This window comes from Sebastes fasciatus, chromosome 10, assembly GCF_043250625.1.
Source record: "Sebastes fasciatus isolate fSebFas1 chromosome 10, fSebFas1.pri, whole genome shotgun sequence".
NCBI classification, from domain to species: domain Eukaryota; kingdom Metazoa; phylum Chordata; class Actinopteri; order Perciformes; family Sebastidae; genus Sebastes; species Sebastes fasciatus.
The window spans coordinates 31,230,591-31,242,162 of NC_133804.1; the positions used below are offsets into that span (position 1 = coordinate 31,230,591).

Genomic DNA, 11,572 nt, shown 5'->3' on the forward strand with positions numbered 1-11,572 from the left:
TGATGGCTGCTGGAGCCGCTCAAATACAGAACAGCGGAGGGAGGCTGAGGCTGAGAGACGCCAGCTAACGGGACAGAAGAGAACCCCACAAGAGACGCAGGATGAGAGGAACGAGAGGGCAGCGAGGCCGTGTGATTAACCCCACTGACAAAGAACTATTGTCGGAGAAAACAATGAAAACACATCTGTCATGTGTGGATTGTAATGAAAGATTGAAGGTGCTGTACAAATATCACAGTTATTATTATGGTTTAAAAAGCTGGTTGAGGTCAGACTTTGTTGTTGCAACATGTTCAATAAGCTGCCAGCTCACAGCGCTATGAAAACTCCATCATTCTCGGACAGTGACCATCCTGAGCTGAGCCGAGATGATTCACTGTGCTGACTGAGTGTGACTATAGTACATACAGACATAACAAAGAGATGTGTAGGTGTACGGCTATAAGGCAATGCATTCAGTGTGCGACAGCTCATCCAGCTGTATGTGAGTGATTCAGTGGCAGCTCAGAGCAGAGAGCGATGCTCAGACCTCACGCCTTTAGCAGATAACAGTTAATGTGGTATTGAATACCATGCGCTCACTTCCATATGACTTCTTGGAACAAGACTATTTACTAGAGGTCACAAACTCTCCCTGAACACTCAAGACAAACAGCAAAGTTCCTCTATAGACATACTGAAGCTCTCCTCTTCCTCATACCTACTGCTCTGCATGTTTAGTAGAGTGATGTGTTTGTATTCCTTCAAATAAGACAGGAAGTAGTCACATTAACCTCAAAGGTCCACCGCTCTTGTGCTGTTTGAGTGTTGGTCATAGCTAAAGTGTTAATTTGCTTGTTTTTATGCTCCGATTTTAGATTTTTTTTATCAGGACATTCCATGATTACTCTAAAACAGGGGTCTCCGACAAGTAGCTCGCTACACGTTTCTGAGTGGCTCACTAAACATTCAAAGCATAGATAGATGTTTTATATCTATGGTTCAGAGATTATGTTCATACGCACATTTGATAACACAAAGTCACTTTGTAAACCTGTCAATTCAACGAGTCGCACTGCTTTTCAAGTTTGGTTACATCAGTGACGCCGTAACATTAGGCGATGTTAGCAGACTAATGTGAATGACAAATGAGCGTGTCGGTCGGTAAAAGATGTAACGTTGACCTTACTAAAGTCCACTGCAACTATTCGTGGGACTTTCCGGCTGGTAGCAAAACTGACGTAGAAGGCCAACGCAGCAATAGAGGATTCGTTTAGTGGCGCACGTCCTAGCAAAACACAAAAAGCCCTTAGCCTACGGCGGGATTATAATAGAGGTGATGACTGCGGTGGCAGAAACGTTATCAAAGGACCATAAAAGTAAGACGGAAATTATGTCTGCTACAACTTGATGCTATGAGAAGCTCTCTGCCACTTTCATTTTGTCAAATTAGCTCTCAGGGGAAAAAAGCTCGGAGACCCCTGCTCTAAAATAAATGAATAGATTAATTTGTAGACCTGCATTACTTTGAGGGCAGCGGAAACAAGCTGTAAACACAACATTTGCATATTATCACTTTTTAAGTTGATAAGGAGAATTGTTAGCTTTATTTAGCTTTTCTTTGCACATCCAGCAGATAACAAAGCAACATTAGCATTCATCTGGAGTCGTGTTTCTGGCCATTTGATGAATGCCAAGAAGTCCACGATTTTCTCTTGTTTTGCACAACTCCTGAGGTACATATCTGGCTCTACGTTGCTACTAAATGTTCCACTATGTTCACCAGCTAGTCGTTAACTGTGTCCGTCCACCGTTTGGTGCTATAGGCAGGTAGTGTGCAGCGGGTTTTTAGAGCTTGTTGCTAAATACAGCTGGAAACGGTGCTGATGAGAGAACTGAAACTGAACTAAAACAGTAAATCTATTCTACTGTATTGAGCTGAAAGATGCTAAAATACTCTGTAGAGCTGAGAGGAACTGCAGAGGCAGGTGATAATAATCTGTGTTTCACAGACACATAGTCATGTGATCCATTGATAGTATAAAAAAATATTGATTATAGCAGCTTTAACAATACATTCTTAACATGTGTAGGGCCTTTTATAAAAAATAGTTTCATGCACTAAATCTGGTGGTCAGTAAATTGAGACCCCTCAAGCAGCTTCCCAACCTTTCTCCTGTTGGGACCCCTTTTCTATCATTTAGTAAACTGACAACACCTGACTAAGTGACATATTTTACAGATATGTCGTATTATATTCAATGCATAACAATATCAGTGCAGAACAACTGATAAACTGTACAATTATCCCAACTAGTAAAGGAACAACTGCAGGAAGTTTGTGTAAAACGAGTGATTTGGATGAATTTTGAGCAGATTATTTCCCGTGCATTTTGCATCCGAGTTATTCTGAAGAGCTTTAAATACAATTCTGTCTGTATTATGTATTTCTTTGAATTTTTGACAATCATACAGACTTAATAGGCTTCTTTTTTTGACAAATACAGTGTTGGACCATTAATCTATTAGCTCTTATGTTGTTTTAAGTGCGTACTTCTCTAATGCAGGACGAGGCTGTTTAGCAGAGAGGGAAGGCTCTGTGAACGTAGCTTGAGTTCACGTCTTCATCGTGCTGTTATCCTGTTTCTATCTTAAATAATAATCCAAACTTTATTTAGTTTTCTTCAAAGAAATGAATGAAATGCTGAGATAAAGGACAACTGTATATTTTTTGTTAAAAAAGTTGTCTTACACCGCTTAAAATCAAGAAGGTCTCGCAAACCTCCCATGAAGCTTGTGGGTCGGGACCCCCAGGTTGGGAACTGGTGTACTAGGGGTTAGGTGGAGTTCCCATCTGGGTGGGTTGACCTACAAACCAAACAGGTGGCATAAATCGTCTAGCTTATAATGCAACATCCAGTAGCTGTTGAGCAGATAAGCAGGGCTAGCTGTTGTAGCAGCATTACGTCTACTGCTGCAGATACACACTACAGACTGCACCTCGTTCATTATTAAATACAGAGAGCAGGCCAACAATCCAGATCGTCCACATCACACCTCTGTGGGCCGTAACAGCTACCTGCAGTCACACACTGGCAGAGAGCATTCATTGTTACGCCACGTCACCGAACCACATAACTGCTGTTTCTCATACAACACATCTTATCACAAACAATCACTGAGGTTTTGAAAAGTCCATCTGTGTCACAGGCTCAGCAGGTAATTCAGGGCTAAGATCGTGCCGGCTCCTGTGTGCGCCAACAGCCAGCAGCTTTTAACCTGAGAGCGCTAGTTTATCTCAAGCTCATTATTAATAAAAATGCCACGAGGCCCTAAGAGCATATTGCTCTGTCACTCAGGGGCCTAGATTATAATACCCATTGGCTGCATGCAGTTAAATAATTCAACATGCCTGAGGACTGACTGCCACTCTGAAATTAACCCAAAAGGAAAAAAAGATGTACTGACGGTGAAGAGAAGACAGACAACTGCCTCTCAGCAGAAGCGATGAGCTGCCGGAGCTCACTGCGAACTCTGTCAACTCTGTCTTCGCTTATATTAGTCTGTTGAAAGACTTTGTTGAAATTTGAAGGAGGAGAGATCCTTCGGCTTCTTCGCTCTTTGAATGCGAGCACCACTGGCTGTGCTGACTCATGAAAGGCCTCCGTGAACCACTCACTGCTCCCTCATTAGCTCCGCGAGACATGAAAAATGACAAGGTGAAACATCATTATGCGCCAAAGTTGCCGGCTAAGCCCGTTTCTATTTTGGGTGCAGGAGCTGTTTTGTGTGGTCAAACTACAGAGAGCTGGAACATTACAACCTAAGCCATCACTCCTTAATGTAATTACACATACATCAGTGATACAGCTTACTACGCTGTGTTCTTACATGGAGCTCAGCGGGCACCATAAAAATATCTAAGTAATGTGGTTAACTACTCTCATGATGTCAACATGCTGCCATAGTGGACACGTTATCATCCGACAGTAATTCTTCCTGCAGACAAAGTCACATATTGAAGGTTTTCTTACTGGTATCTGGAGGATTTCAGCTTTTTCAGCTGAACATAATCTAATGTGATGTCTTATTTCTTAGCTTGTCGGGAAGAATGCTAAATACGCTCCAAAGTTACGCTGAATTTTGGTAAGGAAAAACTGTCATGGCTATTTTCAAAGGGATCCCCTTGACCGCTGACCTTCAAGTGAATGAAAACTCTGAGATGAACAGAGTGAAAACTGTACCTTATTAGATAAAACAGATGTTGACAAACGGTATAATCGCAATATATATTATCACAATATCATATCATGTATGATGCATGATGGTGCCGTGTCTCGAGCTCGTCTTCCCATCAGGCAAATACTACATCCTGTTTACATTCAGCTTATCCATTTAGAAATACTGCCTTCCACAAGTTTATATTTACATTACTTATATTATTTTATTCCTTTTTTATACATACATTTTAAAGAGCATTGTTGAAGGGTAGCTGAGACCCAAGATTTTCATTTTCATTGCCAATGACTGCTTGCTGTAATTGTTGTGTGCATGACAACTAGAGAAACTTGAAACATGAAGCAATACTGAGCATACAGCACAGTAAGTTTGAAACGTGACTTAAGTATTGCGATAATATGGTATTGTGGGGCTTCTGGTGATTCACCCCTACAGTTTAATATGATATAATACAGAGAAAAGCGGGAAATTTCCATATTTCACAAGCTGAAAACAGCATTTTCTGCCATTTTTGCATGAAACATTACTTTATCGATTATTTATCAAAATAGTAACTGAAGCTTTTTCTGCTGATCAACTCATGGATTAGTTGATTAATGGTTGCAGCTCTTGAAGACAGTAGTTTTTGTTTGTATAGCTTTTATCTGTTTATTTTCCACCTCCTGAATCAATCCGACTGATTTCACAAACCTAACCTTTATACCTAACTACATACTTTAAAACACAAAAACAAAAGTTGTCCTGCTAAAAATAGCTCAACTGTAACCCTGCATTACATCATAACGATGCACAGACTCAGGGTGAAACTCAGGCATGGTGACTCGTCCACAGTCACATGCTTGTGAGACAGGCAGCATGAGAGCAGAGTGAGGTTACAGGTGGAATTTCCCTCGTCTCTCCTTTCTCTCTGACGTCAGGTCCAGCGGCGGCGGTTTACTGCCTAGCAATCAAACATGTCCGACAAGGTGATATTCAGATGTCACAAGCCCAGGGGGGTTGGTGAAACAGCAGCGTACAATTAAGGAACTTTGCAAACAGCAGTTCCCCTGCGAGCCTTCAACAGAAAACAGGCCAACATGCGGTATTTGTCCTCTAAAAAAGGGAAGTTCAACAGTTTTATTTCTCTTTTCACAAGTCGGTTCCTGCATTTCTGCAAGTCATTTGAGGTGTCAGCCATCTCATATGATTGTTTGTTTAGTCAAAGCATATGAACATTGCCATCTTGTGGTTATTTCTAAGGCACCAAATTACACTAAGTTACACCTAAGAAAATGTCATTACGTAACGATGGTGGCCTCAGAAAGTGTTTTCCACTCTTGCAGCAAGCACCTTTATTTTATAGATGGATGTGTGGACATCAAATCTCTGGGTTAAACAATGTCATATTAGTTCCTGGATACTAAAATATCTCTGTTGCAGGGAAGCAAACCTGTTTTTACAGATTACCACAACCTGCAAAAGATTCCCTGTCTCTTGCAAGGCCACTCTGAAAGCTTTTGTGAAACTGGAGTGCTGCTTTCTAAATAGGATAAAAGCTGCAGATCCTCTTTTTGTGTAGCCAAATCAATATCCAGCAGCCCATTAAGGCAGGCGGGTACGTCTTGGGCAAGAAGAAGAAGACGTGTCTAATGTCTGAGGAGCTCCTCGTCGCTGAGGGGAAAACACCACAGGACGGCTGTCCATTATTGGTCAGACTGCTGATGGTGGCATCACTGTCACAGGATCAGAAGGCTATACCGGGAACCGCTTTAGCCTCAACCACACTGTCTACTATCTGCAGTACACACACACCTCATCACTCACAGCCTGTACAGCATTAAAGCAGAGAGGACAGAGGGGGAGAAGAGAGGCTAGATGCGTGGGCAGAAAGTATGGCAGGATGTTTCTAAAAACAAGGGGCACATGCTTGGAACAAACAACTCCACACTGGAGTATATTTGGAAAGTCTTGCTCTGGATAATTGCTTTCAGTGGATTGAAGTTTCCAATTATCCACAAGGCTCTTGCCAGTGTTCCCACCATGGGAAGATTGTAGGGGAGGGGAGAGAGAGGGTTAGTGGGTCCAGCTGGTCCCGTCTCTAGTGGGACTGACAAGAGAAGAGCTCGTAACTCTTCCTCTCCCTCTGCGTCACGGCAGTCCACCAATGAGAACGTGTTTGTCCGTCCCATGATGCAAGCATCTTAACTGAAAAATGTAAACATCTGGCAAACATTTAGACTTTAGCCACAGAGTAGGGGTTGATCAACTTCACTATAAAAAAACACACTATTTTGTCAGGAATTACAGACATGTATTTGTAGAAATTTTTTATTTGTCCTCCGAGGAAGCTCAATGAGTATTTGAGACTCACTCTCAAAGCAACTCTGTGCCATTTTAGGGAAAATATTCAGTCTCATCGCTAGGAATTTAAACCAAAGTACACACAATGGAGTCAGATTATCAAAAAAACATCACATCATAATTTCCCCAGAGCCCAAGTTGACATATTTAAACTGCTTATTTTATGCAACAGTCCAAAACAAAACCAGTTTACTATAGCTGAACTTACAGAACACTTGACTTGTTTTTATTTTATTTCTCATTTTATTGTTGATCATTGCTGCTCTTTATATATATATATTTATACACCTATTTTATTACCACTTGTGTACATAACATATCTGTCTATTCCTTGCTTTTATTTGTCCAGCTTTGTCCCTAGCTGTTATTTATATTTCTGTGTAAGTATGTTTACAGAGATGCTTAAAACTGTAGTCAAATTCCTGGTATGTATGTATGTATGTATGTATGTATGTATGTATGCACTTCGCGAATAAAGCTGATTCTGATTCAAGACTAAAAAGAAAAGCAAATATCCACATATTAGAAGCTGAAACTCTGATTTTTTTTGCATTCTTGCTTAAAAAAATACTTTGAATGATCGACTAATGGATGAATTGATGTATCATTTTAGGGCGGTGTATTGCCAAGAATCTGGCGATCATGATACTGTAAGCAAGGCGATATATTGCGATTTTTTTTTATTCAATTTTAGGAAAAAGAAAAGTCATATTATAGAAAATACACACCAGAAATAAACCATTTTAGAATAAGCAATAATAACACATTTATACTGCGTGCAAAAAACTGCAGGTGATTATCATATAGTGGGCATGTCTGTAAAGGGGAGACTCGTGGGTACCCATAGAACCCATTCACATATCTTGAGGTCAGAGGTCAAGGGACCCCTTTGAATATGGCCATGCCAGTTTTTCCTCGCCAAAATTGAACTTTGGAGCGTTATTTATCCTCCTCTTGCCTCGACAATGGATTCCTCAGGTTTTTCTAGTTTCATATGATGCCAGTAACTTCGCTCTAGCTTTAAAACTGCCCGCTACAACCTCCAAAAGATCGAATAGCGGCCGGGCCTCACGGCTGCGAGATTGGAGCAAATATGATTAAAACAAGTTATTTTAATAAAACAGTCGCCATATCGTGACAGTAGTACCTGAAACAGGTAACCTGAAAAAAATCATGTGCCTCTGTGTCCTCGGGGAATATCTACCCATGTTCACATTGTTCTGAGGGGTCAGGTATTAAATACAGTAGATTAACATGTTCCAATGTTTTCTACACATGCACACATGACATCAGAGTCTTAAAGGGGACATATCATGCTCATTTTCAGGATCATGATTGTATTTTGGGTTTCTACTAGAACATGTTTACATGCTTTAATGTAAAAAAAAAAACACATTATTTATCTCATACTGTCTGTCTGAATATACCTGTATTTATCCTCTGTCTGAAACACTCCGCATTTAGCGCATTTCAACGGAATTGCGTTGCTAGGAAACAGCTTGGGTCCATGTTTACATCCTGTCAGTCGATGTCATTCACATACACTGCAACAGGAAATAAACTGGGACACATTTAGAACGTTTACGTTTAAAACTGTGAAATGGTTTTAATATTATAGATTTGTGACATCACAAATGGACAGAAATCCTAACGGCTTGTTTCAAACGCACAGTTTCTGAATACGGGCTGTGTCTATTTCTCCATGGATTGAGTGTTTTGATACTTTCACAGTATTTATATATCACTTAAACCTGCTTTATAATATAAAAGATGAAAACCTCACTTTTTACAATATGGGACCTTTAAAACTTATGTCTCACTATGGAGGACAAAATGAGTGCTCTTTGATAGTATTAGAGCTCTTAACACAAATAAGTACTAGAAACTGCTCTGGCATTCCTTGTATAATTGTGATGGCTATCTTATATGAACAAATGGTTGATTATTACAGTTGTAGCTGTAGCATTGTCAGCACACACACACACACACACACACACACACACAAGTGCAGTCACATGCTGGCTGACTGACACAAAGGGGAGTCACAGAACTCTATGGAGTAGTAGGCTGCAGGCCATGTATCCCAGAGGCTAGTAGAGGCTTGTGTTTTATAATTTTTATAATTTTATGGTTTTATTGTTTATACTTATTTATCATCATCATTATAGTGTTTATTTTACTTTTTTTTTTAATCAACATTTTATTGTTGATCATTATCTCTTTTATTCTATTTTATTAAAATTTCATTATTTTAATACAATCTGCTTATTTTGTGTAGTTTCATAATTTGTATTTATATTTAGTATTTTATTTATCTTTTATTATCTTAAATACCCATCTTTTATTGCTCTCTTATTCAATGAACTTTTATAATTGGTTGTTTTGGTGGCCATTATAGTCTCTAAATCCATTTTTAACATTCTACATTTTTGTCAATGGTCTGTACAGCACTTTGAATTGCATTTGACTTGTTTGAAAGGTGCTATAGAAATAAAGCTTGATTGATTGATTGATTGATTGATTGATTGATTGATTGATAGAACATCATAGGAGTCCAGTGATGCTTCTTTAAATTGTATAGTGTGATAACTTTCTGTGTACTGAGTGTAGGCATAGTGCAATATATAATGCAGGACAGATAATAATGCACTATACTCACTTTTAACAGTCTCTTCTGCATTATATTCACTTTTTTAATAGTCGTGTATCACAGCTGTTACCCTGCACTATATTCAGTTTTAACAGTTTTCTTCATCTCCTTGTATTCCTTGTATTGATTGTATTCATCTCTGGTATATTTTTTTGTACTTTGTACTTTGCAATACTAATTTTTTTTTACTGTCCTTTTACTAACATGTTTTGCACTATGGAATGCTGGAAACTTGAATTTCCCTTGGGATCAATAAAGTTACTCTCTATCTATCTATCTAGGGAATATAATAATTTCTCAATTTGGGATCAATAAAGTTACTATCTATCTATCTATCTATCTATAGGTCTATAATATTCTGCCAAAAAAGTCCTTAATATTTCACATGGAAAGCACCAATGAGAGGAAAATGTAACATCACATTGAGCTAGTACAGATAGTTAGGCTACAAGAAAGAAAGCATTAATAAGTATAAAACATGCTGGACTCACCCTGGTAGTAGAAGTTGTCATCAGCACAGCATGTCCTCCTGGCTTTATGCAGGCAGTCCTCATGAAAAGACGACGTTAGAATAACATTATTATCCCCTTTGGAGACTAAACGGTGCTATAGCTCCATCATCATCATCGCTCAGTCTACCGGTCAGCTTCAACCCTCCTGCTGCTGCTGCTCTCTGGATGTGCTGTTCTCTCCTACAGAGGGCTGATGCGTGGGGAATTCCTAGCAGTCACATTTTCCTGGGAAATGATTGGCCTGGTACCAAAGTTTAGTCTTGACTGCAGCCTGGTAGTAGTAAGACGACCGGAGGAAACACAAGGAACTGGTGGTTTCACTATTAATAAGAACGATAGTGGGTTAAAAGAGAGAAACAAAGTGTCCTACTGCTTAAAAAAGTAAATAATTACCATTAATTAGTGTCATTTGTAATCCATCGCTGTGGAGTTTGCACTTTAACTTAGCAACAGTATCGGTTAGCTAATGTTTAATAAACGCGCTCACAGGTGTCACTTTAAAATGCAATTAAGTCAACAGCTGTAGGCAAATTAAAATTGCAAAAAAAAAAATGTTTATAGACTATAAAAGCTATAGCGTTGGAGTTTGTTTTGAGTCGAGTTTAGGGAGATAAATAAGGGGAAATGGGCATCTTCCGGGAAGGTCCAAGCCCTTGTGGAGATGAGAGCAATTGAGGATAAGTCATCAGACGGGCGGGGTCTGCAGCAGTTCCCTGGAAATGATGATGATGAGCGTGTGATGATGATATCAAATTACCTACCAGCTGAAAACACTCACATTTGTCAATAATTATGTGCTCACAAAGGAGATGTTATATATTTGGTGTGGTCATATTACAAAGCAATGTTAGAGGGTGTTTAAGACAAAAAGGTGTGTTCCCATACCGGGAGTCGAACCCGGGCCGCCTGGGTGAAAACCAGGAATCCTAACCGCTAGACCATATGGGAATGACGCGTCTATCAGTGAAAATATTCAGTACTTACTTTTAATACTTTAACATTTGATGTAATTTATTTATTGTTGATAAATACATTTATATATTATTTATTATTATCTCATTTATTTAATTTTTAAAATGTTTTCTCTTCTATTTATTTTTAAAAATAATGTTTTATAATGGTCTAATAAACCAACAAGCTGCAGTTAAAGCAACCATGTTATTTATCTTGTTCTGGGTTGTTCTGATGTATAACTTAACTACAACACGTGGGGGACTGGCTAACGTTACCATCTAGTGGTCTGTCACTGTTACTGTACATTAAATACAGGATGTGAGCCATAAATACCTTGTGTTAGTAATAGCTTAATACCCCAAAGTAATATATTCAATTAACTGATAAATTGGCACAAAAAAAAACAAGACTATGAGAAAAAATGTCAGGATAAAACCTTTAAAACACACCTATCTTTACCAAACAACTAAATATACATACATACCATTATTGACACACAGTACAACTGATCTTAATTGACTGTAATGTTGTGCAATATGCTGCATTCCACTGTGTAATTGTCTGAAATATATTAATTATTTCTTTTTTTAAATATTTTTGAGACTTACCAGTTCTTTTAACATGGTCATGGAGCATACCGTATATTTGTATTCTGGGGATATCGTTCCTATGCAGAGGGTAGTTTAGTTTATTTATTGACTATACTGAGGGCGTTTTATATATATATTTATTATATATTTTAATTATTTATTTATTTAGTTATTGTGTTGTAGTTGAAAGTGCTACTTATTTTGTACAGTAATTACCTTGTTCCTTTTCTACCTTTTTTCTTTTCTTAAAGCTGACTCGGTGTAAACTGCTCAGAATTACAATGTACTTATATTATTATAGGTGCAAA

At 38.6% G+C, this 11,572-nt stretch overlaps 2 protein-coding genes and 1 non-coding gene across 5 annotated transcripts in view; 1 reads left to right on the plus strand and 2 right to left on the minus strand.

The window, feature by feature from the left end:
• elf1 (E74-like ETS transcription factor 1) overlaps positions 1–10,391 on the minus strand; it is a 47,655-nt gene extending 37,264 nt beyond the window's left edge. For 2 of the 3 annotated variants that reach the window (XM_074649348.1, XM_074649345.1), the window contains exons 1-2: positions 10,114–10,391; positions 9,700–9,945 (exon numbers count right to left, since the gene is read on the minus strand). The gene's annotated coding sequence lies outside the window, so the exon portion shown is untranslated. Of the gene's footprint in view, positions 1–9,699 lie in introns of all 3 variants that reach the window. The other variant, XM_074649347.1, reaches the window with a different exon arrangement.
• Positions 1–11,572, plus strand: part of pttg1 (PTTG1 regulator of sister chromatid separation, securin) — a 324,950-nt gene that overhangs the window by 273,188 nt on the left and 40,190 nt on the right. The gene's annotated exons all lie outside the window — the stretch shown is intronic.
• Positions 10,597–10,668, minus strand: trnae-uuc (transfer RNA glutamic acid (anticodon UUC)). The gene has a single exon. It is a non-coding gene; the product is annotated as a tRNA-Glu (tRNA).